General features: G+C 33.7%; 1 long non-coding RNA gene across 3 annotated transcripts; it reads right to left on the bottom strand.

Moving 5' to 3' along the window:
* Positions 1–6,146: 6,146 nt before the first annotated feature.
* LOC119641425 lies at positions 6,147–17,137 on the bottom strand. 3 transcript variants are annotated; one of them, XR_005247832.1, is made up of 4 exons: positions 16,808–17,137; positions 9,396–9,441; positions 8,996–9,334; positions 6,147–7,948 (listed from the first exon to the last, which is right to left on the bottom strand). It is a non-coding gene; the product is annotated as an uncharacterized LOC119641425 (long non-coding RNA). The 3 variants fall into 3 exon arrangements; XR_005247833.1 differs by having other exon boundaries at positions 6,147–7,919; XR_005247831.1 differs by lacking the exon at positions 6,147–7,948 and having other exon boundaries at positions 8,164–9,334; positions 16,808–17,124.
* Between the last annotated feature and the right edge of the window lie 988 nt (positions 17,138–18,125).

The following is an 18,125-nucleotide window of genomic DNA, read 5'->3' as shown; positions in this document are numbered from 1 at the left end:
CGGTATGTAGGTATATCCAGCAGATGTTTGTGCCAGGTTTTTTATACGTTTTAGGTTACATTTTCATTGCCTGTTGGGAACGTGCCCTCAGATTAGTCACGCTCATTTCTTGTATATTTGGGGGAACGTCAACTTTTGGCCTTAACTAGAAATGTTTCGGTTGAGTTTTTCATATCTTGAAACGTGCGCAGCAACGAATCAAAAAAAAAACAAAAAGAAGGAGAATATACATAATGTTTCGTTTCGTTAAACTAAATATTGTATCCACTGTCTAGTCTACGTCAATTCGATAATATTCTAATGCATACTAAACATTTACTAACAATGCCACGACAAGTTAATTTAGCACTGCTTGTCTAGCTTTTCAAACACCTATAGGTGTATTTTTCCTTTTCGTCTCCGCACTTCCTTCCACGATACACATAGAGAGTTTTCAGTTGCAATTTCTTATTAATAATTTTCCGTATCCCAGCGCTGTAAACCTTACTAGTAGCTGTATATTATATACGGTCACTTGAACTGCTGTTAGCTTACGATAATGTGTATTATTTACTTTACCCTATGTTCCTGATTTTCTGATTGATATCGTAGTTTAATATTTAGACATACGTTCACGTATTAGTACTTTAAGCTAATATAAATTAGTATAATTAGTATTTTAAGCTAAATATATTCAGAAATCGTTTACGCTGTAAATGGAACTATTGGCTTTGCTGTGCTTTTGAGTTATGACCTTCTTTTGAAATACGCAATATAAGCCTTTAAATTTAAGAATTTCGCTTGGCGTGCTGACACTCTACTTTAGCTCGTCGTAGTAAATATTTATTAAAAAGGAAATAGAAAAAGAGACAATTCGGAAAAATCTTTTCGCACTCTTCGCTTTTTACATAAAAATTTCGTCCTTTACTCTTTCTTGTTTTTGAACAATTTGATTAATCTTAATATTTAGATATATTTATGAAGTAAATAAATTGAAATGATTTCAATTAATGTATTAGAACATTTTCTTACTATTATTCCACAAGACGGATAAACTTCATTATAAACTTGTCATCAAAATTAATTAAAAATTATCTGTACTTCTCCATCAGTGTTACCACTTATTTTATTATACAATATGCTTACTGTGGTCAAAAAGTATAGGGACTTTTTCACTTAAGTTCCAATTTAAGTCCTGTATCACAAGTAGTTTGTACAACTGCATCCAATATCAGAAGTTTCTGATGTCAAGAAGAAATATTCCGTAAACTGAATTTTTTAGAGGTTTCACTTGCTCCAAAATGCTAACTGCATTTTAAAAGGCTTTTGTATAATCCACTGAATCAAAAGCTAGAATACATAAATTTTATAGTCTTATTGGTGGACGTTACCACAATCATAGTCATTTACAACGCGGCTCAAATCCGAGGTACTTCACTACAAAGAAGAATTTTTCTCAATCCATATTATTTGTGGCATCGTTAGTACCGGCGATCTAGCGTTTGTATCAGACTAGCAGGTAACCGCGCCCTTCTGCGTCTAAATAACCAGATGAACAAATGGCAAGAAGTGGCTGTATAAGTGACTTTATCTATTTTCAAAAGAGTGAACTGATTCTGTAACGAGTACAAGGTAGGTTACACATTGTGCTAAGGTTAATTGTTGCTACGAAAAGTTAGCGACAAATATCTGCGCACTTCTTTTGTCTGTTAGCTTATTACGAGATGACGCTGCAATGCATACTACACACTTTCGTACGGCCACGATACACGTACGAGGATTAGATGCGACAGAAGAACACACTACTCTCGGCCTCACAGCTAATTGTAGGACAAACATGCTATCGGTAGATGACTTTAATGCAGATTATTTTTTGCAATCAGCAAACATCTCATTAATAAGAAGATATATTTGGATGCTTTGAAGCATTTGCAGGAACGCGAGTTATAGCATTACTTACATCTACTTACTTACGTAAGGATGCACCATCAATATTCTGGCAATTTTTTAATAAATACATGTAATGAGCGTAAGGAGGATAAATATAAACTGCTTGTAGAGTATCGAAAAGATTTTGCTTTAAAGCAATATTCCCGTTATTTCTTGATACATTTGTATACATAATCGTAGCAACAGAACGAACGCACACTCAGTCATAACATCTAATATTTTTGTATAATTCAGTGAAATTGACTTTGTCTTGTAAGTGAATTATGGCATGTCTTTCTCTGCTATTATTTGTGTTGAAAAAATAGAGCAGCAATAAACGACAACCTTGACGTTTGTTAAGCTATTTATTTATTTATTTTTAAACAACTATTACGTACAAATTGCATACATACTTTTTATTCTTTATATTAAACATGTTCATTACTCCATGGAGCAACGGTCAATAAGCGAAACAAAGTAAAATGTACGTAAATATGTTTCATATGTTTTATATGCTCCTGTGAATCAATTTGCAGAACAACGTAATATTGCCAAACACTCTAAAATAGTGTCGGTGGTGAAGGATTTGACAACTTTTGTTCACAACGTCGCCCTTCTAGATTTCCAGCAACTAACTAACACCAAAAACTTTTGTACATGGGAAAATAATTAAAACTTTCTGTATATATTTTTAAAAATTCACGAGTGAAACCGGGCTAGTTCGCCTTTGTTCGAGCAGAATATTTAACAAGCTCTTAATTGGTTGAGAAAAAATTCATAATTTAACATAACAAATTACGCTTTTGAACAATTTTCTGGAAATTTTTCCTGAACTGTTGAAGCAAAATTGTCGCATATTTTTAATGCACTGCTTTTGTCAACGTTCACATGATTTGCCACTAGGTAACTAAGTGAAAAGCTTTCCGTTTTTAAATGACGCCTCAGTTATGAAATATACACTACACGTATAACACGGTCACGGGCAGAGAGAAGCGATAAAAGAGAAAAAGGTAGGGAGATATGCCGCGGTCTAGTAGGTCCCTGCCCACTCGGTAAGGATTGTGTCTTTAACGACTGAACAGTCTAAGTAATAAAGTAGACTACGTTCTATTGAAAAAGTAAAGGGAATTGCAAAAATTATCTATAAATGGTATTAAATACTTTTCATCAAACCGTTAATAAAGCAATACTGTTGGCATCAAATGTAGCGCAATTACGAGGATATTGTAATGTTCTTCTTTGGATATGTATTGTTTATCCCTTCTCATGGAGCCTGTATTTCTTCAATATGACAATTTGATTAATCATATTAATCAACTTCCAGAAACTTATTTGAAAAAGGACTTTGCGGAAGAAAATCGATTTCTTTCGGAAAATTGTAATACCAAGCGAAGCACCTTTAAAAGCTTTATAAGACAAGAAGAAACGCTGACCTATCTTCCCAGCGCTTAAATAAAGACTATTCATTCAGATTTTTTCGAGGCTTTTGTACATCGAAGGAAGTTTTCAAACAATTTATTATCTCCTTTCCATATTTTGTATTGCTTATAAGTCCGCATTTTTAATGGGAATTCGTAAGAAATGTTCCTATTCCACACCAAATTCAACTGATAAGGAACGAACTGTACTTTTTTATTTATAATAAAAGTGGGAAAATTAATAATGTATATCTGTACATTTATTTATTTATTTATATTTTTACACATGAAATTTCGGTACGATAAACTAACGACCGAATTCAACCGACTCTTACAAATAAATCGTTTGCTAAGTGTTATTAATAGCTACTACAAATTATTTAAAGAAAAATTACTTTAAAGGCCAATTGCCAACTTGAGAGCCTACTTGCCAAGTTTTCAAGGCGTTCCCTCGTGGTTCTCGCGCGGATGTCGTATACATTGCTTTTAGTAAAGATTTTGAACTAATTAGTCATAATTTATTGATTTACAAACTCTAAGCCTGTGACCTGCCTCTGGATAAGTTCTTATCTTCATTATCGATTATTCACGTCATCATTTTCACGAATTCCTGTCAGGACTTCAGATCTAACTCAACGCTGCCGCTTAGGATCTTTCTATATATTCCACACATCAATAACCTCCTTTCCGTGATTAAGTCCAGCCGTGTCGTTACGCACTCTGGCGATATTAACCATTCTTCTCACTTTGACTCGCAATCCGACTTAGATAATAGAGTTACATGTAACTCATTAAGTTTTATGAGATTAGGCCTAAAAAAATGCTGGCAGCTTTTATTCTCAAGGAGGAGTTTATTAAGTACTAATCATTTCATGGATTCACAAAAACTGGGAATGGAGATTCGTTCATGAATTTAAGCCATTTATTCGGGCAAAGACTGCATTTTAATTTTCACCTTGAGCTCCTTTTAAATAAAACTAGATCAGTGATCGATTTTATTAAACGGTGGGCCAAAGATCTTGACCATCCTTTTCAAAAAGAAGTACGCATGGGCTTGGCGAGGCTAATAGTTGAATTTGTCTCTATTGTATGATCTCTGGTAGAATCCGTTCAAATGAATTATCAGTTAAACCCGAAATCAACGGTTGAAAAACTTTATCGGAAGTACACAGCAAAGAGATTCGAGATTTGAGTATCACCGAAGGAGTCGGAACGGTAAAAGAGATGGAGGAGGAACGATTTGAAGGCACCCGAATAACCTTGGCCGTTGAAATCATTTTTCCAGGCATTGCAGTAGAATAGATGAATTAGTCGTGCGCGTAGCCACTTTTCATATATTTTTTGAGAAGTTAATTTTCCCATTTTTGTAGCATTAAACGTCTTTTTTGAACCGCGGTGTCCATGTACTTCGAAAGAAGGATGGTCTAATGGGAACGAATGCGGAAATAGTTAGGTGTAACACATTACGAAATGAGGATATTAGGGTTTCCGTATTCCCATCAGAACAATCAAATGTAATGAATAAAAGATCAGATTTAAGCAAACGTGATTCACCTTGTTAGACTGATTAATCTGGCCATCTTCTTTGCAATGAATGGATAAATGAGTTGCTAGATAATGCGAATCCTTAGGTGGGTTAAAAGATGAATAACGATTTACAATTACAATTATTCCCAGGAAATTGACAAGGCAAAGAACCAGCACAAGGAAAGATCTGTGTTCACCCTAAATTCCCTGCAAATTTCATCTGCTCATCACTTATTAATAAGTTAATATATTATATCTCCTTTTTATATTTCCCACTCTTATAACTTACCTTCTACAATATATATGGCTTTATTGCACTACATCGCAAACCAAAATGAATACCGAATTATTTTGGCATTACAGTTGATTACATTGTCATATACAATCATCAAATTCTTCTTATTAATATTTGCAAAACATATATAACAAGTAAAAACCTAAAAATGTATACAGTTCACATACCACCCAGGCAAGTGTATCTTCTGCTGGGTATGACATCGTTGTAAAGGTTTGATGAGGAAAGTTTGTTAACACACAAATAAGGTTTAACTTTTAACTTAGAAACGTTGTAAGCCACTTTTGCTTGAAATATTTAAGTCTTTACTTTTCCAATATATTTGATATGCGATGGGTAGTCGAATGCAACCTCTTTTCCTCCCTAGCTATAATTTTGCCGTAATATCTTGTTGGTCAGGCATGTGATGTGTAAGAATTTTAATGCCATTTTGGACTTTATACTTTTTACCAACACTTCTCGCTTTTCGCGAGTTGAGCTACGAATTCAAATGCATAGCTGCTCAATAACATGACAGCTTGCAAAATAAACATCAAGCATCATTATGGATGTACATGGTAGAATTATCTTAACATACATTACGATGATTTCATGTGAATTCAACCGAAGCTTAAACAAATACTTTTATAAATAAGGGCCATTACAAAGACTGCAATAGCACAAAAGAGCGAAAAACTAGCAAAAAATTGATAGAAAAGGAAAAAAAGACATTATTCCCATTATACATACTTTGTTTTATTATATATAAATTAATATATAAATCAAATGCTCCAAAACTTCCATAATTTACAATAGTTACTATGACTTCAATTTCTATCGCTGGTTGAGCCACCAGTTACCACTAAGTACGTAAAGAATTCTGAAAGTGATCGTATATAAAACACACTTACGATAGAAGTTTGAGGAAAGTTTTTCTTATATTGGTTCGACCTTGTCGTTACCTATGGAATACTATACAAATATAGTTGTCCAGGAGAAATTGTTACGAGAGGATTTTAGCTGTGGTATGACTCATGGCTTTCCAGCTGACCCGTCCCAAGAAAATGTATAAAATCGAAGAAATTAAAGACCGGAACTTCCGCTACAATCTGGCTGGTATAGTTTCTTCTTCATTTGATGAAAGTATCTTTGTTACGTCTAAGTGTTCACGAAGTTGCAAACAGGATAGAAGGTAAAAACATCCAAGGAGAGAAGAGCAAGGAAAGGAAACCAGCAAGACGGTCGCGGTGAAAAGAGATTTCACGACTCACTTTGCTAAATGGATACGAAGTTTCGCGGGCTCAGTAGGTTTATTTATTCTGGAAAAGGAAGTTATGCTTCAGTGGTCGCAATAGCAAGGATCCCAATGCACTCTGGTCAATTTGTCAAGGAAGTTCTAGCCTATTGTAAGACGAATCCAGAGTGTTGGGCTAGTAGTCTCTATTATTCTGCCTTCTGCCTTAGGAACAGCTTAGGCAGCTCTAACCTGTCCAAGAGAATCCAATGAGTGCTAGACTGGTAGTCTCTGGCACCTAGAATTTTCTCTTACATGGGATTAAGTCATGGAGTGATTGGCTATTAAGGCAGTTTTACTATATTTTAAGGATAACTCAAAATATTAAACTACCAGTCTCTACTACTCTGCCTTCTCCCTTACAAATAGCCTAGGTGAGACATCTATCACCATCCTATGGATGGTGAACTAGTAGTCTCTACCACCCAGAATTTCCCTTCCGATAGACTAACCCGTTGTACGTTGGCCCTATTTGTCACTTATCCTAATAAAAACCTCGATAATTTTGCGCTTAACTCATTTCGTATTAAGTTCTACAATTACACCATTTTCTTAATGTAACTTACACTTTTCTAAGATTATGGCATTTACTGCAGTAAAATTTAAGTCCCTTATTATTAAACATCAATATATATGTATATTATGACAAATCAACCCGAAAAAAGGAAATAAGAAAGAAGGCGTTTCTTTTATATTTTTACTTTCCACTTAAATCTAGAGCTATATACATGCTTAAAATCTATTTACATCTAAAACTTATTAACTACCTAAATTTTCTCTCGCCTATATACAGTCATTGCAAAGTGTTATACACTAACCTCGTTAGATCATATGAATTTTTTTCTATGATAGAAGTGTAAGTTATTATTTGTGATTAATGTGTTAGCATGTTTAAGCGTTAGTGGGAAATCAATACTGAGGTATGGTTGCTCATACAGTTCGTCTAAGGTACGCGTAGGAATACACTTTTAAACAAGTCTGTTCTCTGGATACGTGCATCTTTCCAAACACTTGATGGCTGCGGCTACAAGAAATGTGTTTCGTATACCTTTCTGGAACATGGTTTCCTGACTGAGCCATCTGGCATTTTGTAGAGCTTTAGATTGCAACATTGGCTCAGGATTTTCCTCTCCATTACTCTTGGTCTTTTCATTTGATGGGAAGAGATTGCCGACCAGACCGGAAAGCGTAACTAACAACAGGTCTTATGATCTGTTTGTAGATCAGTAGTTTAATATCCTTATTGGGCGTGCACTTGCTCCGTAGTACATTCTGGTACAGGACATTCATACGTTTCGCCTTTTTCACGATATTGTCTATGTACCCGTACAAGTCAAACTTTTCGTTGAAAATAACCCCCAGATATTTCTAGTTTTCTTAAAGAACGACCAATATTTGCGCTGACCTTTTATACGATTTCACTGCCGTTGTGCTCCGGTTTCTGTAAGGTAGTTTTGGTTGGCTGGTACTTAAAACTAGTGCTTGCGTTCATAAGTTGCTTAAAGTGGAAAAAAATATTTGGCGTAGCTGTAATGATTGTAAATCAATTGAAATATATATCAGGTAGCTTGAGCTTAAGAATATTCAAATTTAGATTATCATATATAAGTACGTATCAAAAACATAACAGATTGGCTTGTAAAATGGGTTGTATAGAGGCTAACAAGTTGATTTATAAGAATGTTGTTAGATAAGTGGTGATTCCATATGAAGTTTTCAGGTAATTTGATAATTATTGAAGGATGAAGATACACTCAATTTACCGGAATGTTTGCAACACCCAAAAGGAAGTTGCAGAGGCCGTCCGAAACGGGTATATCTGTTATTAGCTTGAAATTTTGAATCAATCGGGCCATGTCTGCGTGGAGAGCGTTGTGCGCCCTCTCCTAGTTGCAAAAATCGACAAATCGACTTCGAATTCGGCAGAAAGGATGGAACTTCTTGAACGTAGTTTGGTGTTGAAGATGGAGTAATGTGGTCAAGGCGAAGTTTAAACGCATGTTTATTTCTCCAAGCAAAAATTCCTTCCAAAAGTTTTCTCTATATTGAAGACGGCGGCCGTCACAAAACATATCAAAAGGAGAGCTAACGGTCAGTATAGCGGGCTACCCGAATGTTCTATCATGAATTTTTATATAAAAGATTATTTTTACTATATTACCTTTTACAAATTCCAACTCTTTTTCTTTTTGTTTTCTTTCCAAACATTTTTTTTTCAGATATGGAGTAAGTACGAGCCAAGCCAACGAGATATGGCTTATATATCTTGATTGACGAAAATCCATACAACTTCAGTGTTTATACGCGATCAGATTTAAATATAATATAATTTATTTTTTTGCTCTTCGCACTATTTGAATATGGATATTTTTTGTTATAAATGCAATTTTGAACAACCAATGCTAACGTTAAGGTGAGCTATCTAGCTTTCATGTAATTCTACAGGTACAATGGAATGTATTTAACAGTGGTTGTACGTACATTGAAGCAAAAAAAAAAAAAGAAAAAGAAACTCATCAAACAATGCTGAATACTGGCTCATAAGTCAAGCTGAAAAGCGGAAGCATAATCTACCTTTACGTGATTACTTTCCGATAATTGTCCGCATTTCAGTGGTTTTCATTCTTTTGCACTCTTAGTTTTTGTTGACATTTTAGCTTAGTGCTTTCGTTCATATTTTCCAGAAAAATGCTTAATACAAAAAAGTTCAGTTTGTTTGATTATGCTCATCTCAATTCATTTTCGCTTCTTTATTCTTATACTATATGTTTATAGTTTGTAAATGGTAGTTGTCTTCTCCTCAGTAGAAAAAAGTTTATTATAAATACTTCTTTATTTTTCTTATTTTCCACATTTTTAGTTCACATTATTTACACACATTTTGTAGTGTACTTGAATATGGAGTAAAGAAATCTATGAAAAAAAGCAGTTTTTATATAAATAAAGCAGTTTTTCACAGATTAATTATCGTTACCATCTCGAATTGGCGCTTCCGAATTGAACCATCTGCATCCGTCCATCTGCAAGAAAGAAAAAATAAAAATGATATGATTTTTAAAGTACAAGAAATCCTCTAAGTTTTTTATTTTAAGATCTAAATGTTCCGAGCACATGAGGACCTTACAAGGGTTGCATAGAAAACGTAAGCTTAAACTAAACTTAAAATCAAACGGTTCAACTTCTTTTTTAAATTACATCAGGAGTTTAAAATTCAACATATGTACAACTGCTTTAAAAACCTATGAAAAATGATTGTGGTACGAGAAAAGTAATGAAAATATAGGTGCAGTTCCCGCATTCTGCATTTTTGGATGTTGTTTAGATAAAGTGAACGACCATTACTAGAAAGGGATGAAGTTGCCAATAACTTTCAAGACCAACATGTGAGGTGTCTTGACGTTGCAAAGAACGTTAGCATACATTAGCATTAGCATACATTCGTATCGATTTCAAAAACGCTCCATTGCTGAAGCCATTTTTATAATCAGGTATACGTGCTACAAGATTTTCTTAAAATGATGTAGCCCATAAAATCCGCCTTATGCGATTTCTCAGCTCAAATCCAAATTTCTCGCGTTAAAGTATTATTATTGTCGTATGGCGAATCTGACCGGAGGAATGGAGTTGTTCATAATCTGACTTTTATTTTTTAACAGAAGCCCGGAAACAGATGAAGGTTGGAAATATGGCCAGGGTCGGAGTTGGCTTGAAGTTCTTGCTAATTAAATTTTCCGATCCTTTATATAAAGTTTACAGCAAGCAAGTCCTTGGAGTCTCATTGCCATTTAGCTCGTCTTTGGTTTTTAATCAGAATGTTTTAAACCACATTTTCTGTTGTCAGACAAACTAGGCTCAATATATCAGAAAGAGTCAGTGGATTTTTTTTACAAATATCAAATTTACATAAATTTGATCAGGTCTTTAATTTTAGAATTAACTATCCTCAATCAAGTTACAACCATGTAAAACCATTAGAATGATCAGGATTTTTGAGCGAAAAAGCCATTCGTTCATCACTCGTTTTGCGATAATATACAAGAAACTTTCAAGTGAATGAACTTCAATAGTTTTACCCGCCTACATTTAGAGAAAATCAGTCAATAGCTCCTGGGACAAATATGTGAATGCCCTACTGAAGAAGAAACCCATATCATTTTTAAAGAACGCCAATTCCGAAGTGAGGCCTGTCCAAGTTTCATGTTGGTTCAATCGTTTGTTTACAAGTTATAGCGATTTCATTAAAGCTATTTTAGTTGCATTCAGAAAAGTGGAAAAATTTGGATTAAGGGCCTTGACTATTATTTGTTTAAAAGTCTCAAAAAAATGTTCCATGGAAAAAGATTTAGTTAAACTCATTGTGTGAAACAGCCACCGGAACGCGAGAATGATTGCAGAACTCTTGAAGAACACTAGTCTAATATTTCAAAAAAATTGTGTTTTCTTATTTAATTTATACATTGTATTCATTACTACTGGTCAACTGACGCCAGTAGTAACGATATGTGCTAACATTAAGTGCTTCTGTAAGCATTTTCACAGGCAAATTAAATTGCGTTGTAATTATGTAAACAATGTCCTATTATTTGACTTTAATTACTCATGCATAATTAGAGAACAGACTGTTCTTTTTGTCTTCATTGTTGGCGTTAATGTTGATGCTTTCAGGATTGTTTTAATTATTATAACAATAAACATCATTTGCTGAAGTAACTTGAAAAGCATATTCATTTGGTTAAAAGCTTCGGAATTAAATTATAGCAAAATGAAGGGAAAACCGTATAAAATCTGGAAATTATAAGAAAAGAAAATAAAAACGTAGTAACAAAGCCACACAAATTAAATGTGTCCCCTATAGATTAAGTACTTTCTGTTTTTCTCTTTACTTTCCTATCGAATAAATAAAGGGCGAAAAAAATCTGTTACCTTTTTGTGGCTAAGAAAAGCTAAAATTTTACTCAGTCCATTTCTTTTCGCTTGCGTTCACTCATAATATATGAAACACTATTTGATAAAAGAGAAAGGTTATTGTTCAAAGACTTTAGCCTGCGGTTGGAATCTTCATTACATAAGACTCAATTAATCCACCAAAGATCTGCACTCTACAAAAACGCAGTGGAAAAATGAAGAATCCTAAGGCTCAGTAGAAACTTTTAATATCTTAAAAGTCACACTATATAATGATCTGAGCTAACCTGACGATGGAAAGATTCTGGTCGCCCCTCTGCAAGTTCTTGTGGACAATACTTTCTGAAAGTGAAATCCATACACGTACTACCGACAAGTCTGTTATTTGCCCGGTGGTCTGCTATTAGCTATTAAAGGGTTTGTTGAAAGAAAAATAAATTATGAATGGGAAAAAGTCACCATTTTTTCCTAGAGAAGCAAAGATGTGTCCATTATAAGCTTCACTGTAGGCGTGTCTTTTGATCAATTTGACCAATTTTTAGTACCAACTTACGTGTAAGAACCTTTAGCATACTTGGAAAATTTGAAATATGTCATTTGACGATTAGGAAAGTGTCACTAAAACACATAACCCAGATGCATAGACACGTAGTTGCAGAGATAGAGAGAGCCAGACCAGACTGATTCAGGATTTCACGCTAATTAACAATGTGTACGCTTTATAAGGTCTCGGAAGCTTTTCTTGGGATCTGCAAACATTCTGAACAAATGAATGTAGCCAAGTGTTTCAGCGGTAGATGTGAAAATATACATACACATATGTATGAAAATTGTTTTTAAAACAATTTATTGAAATAGTGTCTATTAGTAGTGCCCTAAAAAATTCGATAATTATCTTTTATATAACTTACATACAATAAAATGGTTGTGCAATGTCTAAGGCAACTTCTCAGCAATCCTATGGAAATGTAGTGTATTGTCTGTATTCTCTATTTTATTGAGTAATTAGTGCGCTCTTCTATTGTAAACCTAGTACATTCCATCTAGTATTGAATGTCTTGGGAAATGTTGTCTAGAGTTTTGGCCCATATTCGTTGTCATTTTAGGTTGCTATATTAATAGTGAGTGCGATAGGTGTTGTTAATTGATGTTACATATGTTTCTGTGGCGCGATTGTTCTTAGCAAATATTCTTACTTAGAGCGATTTTAAGCCATTTTTTGGTGTGATGATTATCATAGGATATAACTACCGCTATGTTTGTTCTGTTCTTCTTTATAGTTCTTACTCTTTCTTGTAGCTACTAGCTTTCTAGGCGCTTATGCTCTGATATTTAGCTGCTATTAAAATTACTTTCTGAAATTCATTTGTTTTCATGTTTTTTTTTTTTCGACGATGATTATTCATAGTTTTTTTTTTCTTTTGCGGCCGTTCAAAACCCATTTAGCCTTTTCTTGTAACCACCATCGAAAGATGAGAGTATATTCGCAATCTCAAATCGTTTTCAACATTCAGAAAGAAGCCTCAAAGAATAAAGTGAAGTCTGTGTAGTTTTGATCAGCATCGAATTCTGAACAAGTTTTAAACATGTCCGTGTGTTTATTGGTAACAATTAAGCTTAAGGCCTTAAAATTGAACAAAAACATTGTGAAGTTCTTTAAAACGGGCTATGGGGTTTAAGGGCATGCCCACTACTCTAGTAAACTAAAAACGACCCTGTCTTTCAAGAAAGTAGTTTTTCTTCCGTTATTCACAAACTACAGCAGATAAATTCGAAAAACTTTGAATCTATATTCTATGCAAATACCTGGTATTACAGTCTAGCAAACTTTTATTTTTTGTCAAAACCTTTATAACGCTTTCCCTTTATTGTCTTCAAACTACCAAATAAATTCGAAAATAAACCCACAAGGTCGAAGGACACGGTTACAACATCCGCACGTCTATGCAACAAAAACAGAAAAAGATGAGAACATCTTTACGCTCCATGTTTCTTGCTCGTTATCCATAGACTGAAATGGATATAAGATATAAATTTCCTCCTTTGCTCTACAAAAATAGAAAAAACCAGCCAATATTATAGAGTATGGAATTTTAGCTTTTCCTCTCTTTTTTAGTGCGTTTTAGGATTGTTACTATGTTACAATGTTACTCCTTGTTTTGCTTGCGATTGATAAGTTGCAAATTTTCTCTTCTATAAAATAAAAAATAAAAATTTTGTAGTGCTATACAGATGCCCTTTTTTTTGGATTTTGCAGATTATTTTTAAAATTTCTTCGAGCACAACTCTTTCGTTATTTTGCAGCCGGTTAAGATTGTGTTTCGTAATATCTCCGATGCAATCAACTCAACTGAAAAGTAAATGAAACTTAAATACTTAATTGCTTAAAATAATACGTATACTTTTCATTTACATAACTAAAAATTTAAATCTGCAATGGATTGAAGTAGTTAAAGCGGGCAATCCATCTTGCTGTAGAAAATATCAAATGAAAGGTCAAGCTCTCAAGCCTGACCGACTTTTTAACAAATTAGTTTTAAGAAACGCTGCTTATCAGCGCGAGAATTCTTTGTCACTACTTTTGAGAGATTAAATGCTCCACAAAAAGAAAATGAATGAAATGCAGTAAGCGAGTGCTGGGCGTACGCTCAATGACAAACAGAAAGATAGTTTTATATTGATTTTGGTTGCTAGGCAGTTTCTTAGCATGCATTTAAATAGGTCTGGTAAATATTTATATTAAATTTTCAACCATTGAAAACATTATAGCTGGGCTAAGGCAGCTATTAAATAGCCTACACCACCTACTGTATTCTTATTTTTGCAATAGTTTGCAAAGTTTTCATCCTGTCTTTGTGTATATGACAAACGCTTACTTTCGGTAAGAATGGAAAGAAGAAAAATGGCCGCAATACTATTACTCAGCTAGTTGGGCCGAAAAATTGTAAAATTTGCAATTTTCAAAATAGGGCGTTATAGGGAAAATGGCAGAAAAAGTGGCGCGATCCAGACTATTTTCAATAGTGTTCGCCCTTGACTTAAAACACGTCAGTGTACAAAGTTCACTGCATAATCGGCTATGGTATCGCTAAGGTAACTTCACTTATCAAATTTCATTTCGCTTTTTTTGCATATTTTGTTTTGGTGTCCTTTCTATTAAAACTAATCAAAAGCTCCCTACTTCTACAACAATCTATTTGCAGTGATTTTCCCCGTTAATGTGGGAGTTTCCACGTGGATAAACGTCACTTTCTTTTTCATAGATACTGCACGAAGAGCAGTATCTATTATTATTTAGGGCCAAAAATGCTCCAAATTACCTTTACATTTTTCTTTTTATAAATATATATATGAATATGTATATGAGTCTTATTATACACATTCACATATCTGAAATAATGCTGCATCATCCCTTAATTTAAATATTTCAGAAAGTTTAGTAAAAGCCTTTGGTCTACACTTCGTTCGGTGTTTCCTTTCGCTTCTTTAAATTTTCCTTATTCTTTCGATTATTAATCGTTTACTCATTTTTTCAATTCAATGAACTTTAATCTTTTCACTTACACTTGTGCTATGTAATTAAAGCCTGATATATGATTATTATTATTATTATACATTTAGAAAGAGAATAAATTTCTAAGTCTTAGTCTTAAAGCACCTAGCATCTAAGACTTTCGACTTTATTAAAAACTCTACAGCACTTGAGATTTGAACCCACGACCTTTGAGTTGCTAGCCGAGACTCTTGACTACTCAAGCCTGATATAATAACTATGCTATTTAGTGTTTAGTAACAACCTTTGCACATATATCTGCAACATGTACCATACGCAAAGCACATAGGCGAAGGTTGTTTTTTTCGTTAACCGATACTTTTTGACTGTATTTTTTATTTGTTTAAATATATATATATGCTTGAAATTAAAAACGTTTTATAAATATCTGACAACGAACTTTCGTAGAAAGTTGTATAAAGAAAACACATGTGCATCAAATTTGTCCCTTTAAGTTGTTATTGGAATTCTTCCGTCAGTTCAGTTATAACATTATCTAATTGAAGTTTTTCGGGAATTATGCTTTAGAGCGAGAAATTTGCATCTAATTTTTCGCGGAATTATAATAATAGTGTAACAGATAACTTGGTTCTATCATTTCTTTTTCCAGAAATTATATTATATAAGAAATAAATTTCAAAATACGTTATCTACTTTTATTTACAGAATTTCTAAGTAGGCAACAAAGTTCCTAATTACACTTTTCTTTAAATGTTTAAAAAACCTTTCTTTAGAAATTCCTAGCGTCTGGCCGTCTACAGGACTATTCTACTTCTGTGTTCTATGTTCTACTATCGTTTGGAATTGAACAAATTTTAATTCTTCTTCAAAAAATTTAAATGTTATAATTTTCCTCTGTTGGAAAGTTTTGCTGATGTCTTGCCAAAATATTGTTTAAAGCTTGTTAGCTCAGTTAATTATCTTGCAGTTGGAATGCATGAATGCACCTATTCTTCCATGTTGCTATTAGAGAACTACGCCAGCTGAATATAGGAATTTTTAATCTTTACTTCATAACAAGTGCATTCATAAATCATTCTATTTACTGCGAACGTAATAAGCTATGCACTATACCTGAAGGTTACCTTACCTCTAATAACATTCGAATACAATAGCCAATAGTTGCCTACCGAACACATTCAACTAACTAATCTAATTGATATCATTTAATTATATATTTCATAAGACGACTCATCTTGTCCAAATGCCTCAAAGATGCCTATCAGAAACTTGAAAAGGTCAACTGCCCGAAAACGTTGTGAGATGCTAATTTCGATTTATGCATATAAGTTCGTCGGTTCTTTCGCCTAATCTTTCCTTCTCTTCCACTTTTTGGTCCATTCCTTTACTGGTGTTACCTCAATCTGTTAATATTTACGTATTTCACTAGAGAAATGCAATAACAAATATTTAAAAAAATGTCTTTCAATAATAGAAAGACCACCGGCGGCTCATTGCCATTTTCACTTTTGATGTGAAAACGTTGAAAGTGAGACTTGGTGGGCTTTTTCCTTTCACAGAACTATTTTCCATAATATACATTGTATATTCTTAAGGATTGCAAGAAAATTTGAAATCGCGTCTACCATTGACTTGCCATTGCTGTCCACTACTTTTTATTTTTTTATTAACATTATTATTTTATTATATTTTATTATTAACATTACTGTAACTGTTTGTCCACTCTTCGCACTTAGATTTTTCTTAATTTTTAGTTTGCGGTTCATATTTCAACAAATAGTTATTTTGCTGCTTTCTAGTGCAAAAACACCATAGGCGTTTAAAGCCACAGATGCACAAATTAGTTATACCCATAACTTTTCATTACTCAGTAGACCCTAAACAATTTACAAGGATACATATTTTTCCACTTATCATACAAGTTTGTTGTCATTTAATTGTATTTATATACAAGGGAAAATACATACCCACACACACTAGTAAATTCAAGCATATAAATTTTACAGTTAAATGTTTATAAGCTGAGTTTTTCGTATCATCATCATCATCCCCATCACCACATCGTTAGCAAATATTTGCTTTATTGCATTCTCTGAATATGAGTGAGGGTGCGTTGGTTGATGACATCACCATATCAACCTTGCAACTTTTTTTTTAATGGTCTAATCCATGTAGTATGCGTAAATTCGCGTTATGTGTGCACATAAAGAACGAGTTCAAATATGACGACTATTTTTTAGATATTGTCCAATCAGTACTGACTTTTATCTTACCGCCTCGTTACAGTTCGCATGTGTTATTCCGAAGGCTGTAAACTTTGAACTGACTCTGCAACTGTTTTATTGGCTTTTAACATGGCGCACTTCAGAACGGTCTCGTACATAGACATCTCGGACGGTCATTCATTTTCACTTAGAGTAGACCGTTGCAACCGGTATGCACGTAGCGCTGTAACGTGTTTCAAGTTCGAATTCTACATCTGTTAAGTAACGTTATTATCAATATTTATAGTGTTCTATTCCTGTTACTTCATGCCGGATATTCCGCTCCGCTTGCTTACTATTCCTCAGAGATAATTATTTTGCTGCTCAGAGAATGTTTCCCATTTGATACACGAAATTCTTTAGCATTTCTCTTTATAAAGCGCATGACTGTTCACATTCTTAATCTCTCATGTACGAGAATATTTTTCGGAGTTGATTCGGTAAACGGGAATGGAAGGCTTTGTTTTTTTATTATCGCACACGGAGTTTCAAAAATTTCTAACATGTCTCTCATCGAAAACATTGACAGTTTTATTTTGCCATTATGTATTGCGTTGCGGTGATGACTGTTTTGAATCTTTCCGTCCAACATACTATCCAAAAAATTTTTAGAAAATTTTATAATATACTATAATATTATAATTTCTCTTTTACTCAATTTTCCTCTATGTATTTTAAAAATAATGAACTTAATAAAACGTCGCTTATTTGTTTGAAATTAGCTTGAGTTGTTTCTTTCGATTGGTTCTGATGTTATGCTCCGTCATAGTTTACTCTGCAATAGTCGCATAGTATGGCTCTTCGAAACGTTTCATCAATACCCAGTTTCGGTCATTATCACTATATTAATGGCAATAAGCGGTCAATTCAAGCACGTCCCTTACGGTAGAGGAGAAATCTAACGAAGTAACATGAATAATTCTGTAGGGGACGAATATTTGTAAATTTATATAATTATTGATGCGACGAATACAAGGCAGCCATTTGCAGTATGGCAAGGTATGACACCTATGCGCAAAAT

The sequence above is a fragment of the Glossina fuscipes genome, unplaced genomic scaffold (genome assembly GCF_014805625.2).
Source record: "Glossina fuscipes isolate IAEA_lab_2018 unplaced genomic scaffold, Yale_Gfus_2 149, whole genome shotgun sequence".
Taxonomy (NCBI): Eukaryota; Metazoa; Arthropoda; class Insecta; order Diptera; family Glossinidae; genus Glossina; species Glossina fuscipes.
This window is presented reverse-complemented; position numbering and strand designations above follow the sequence as displayed.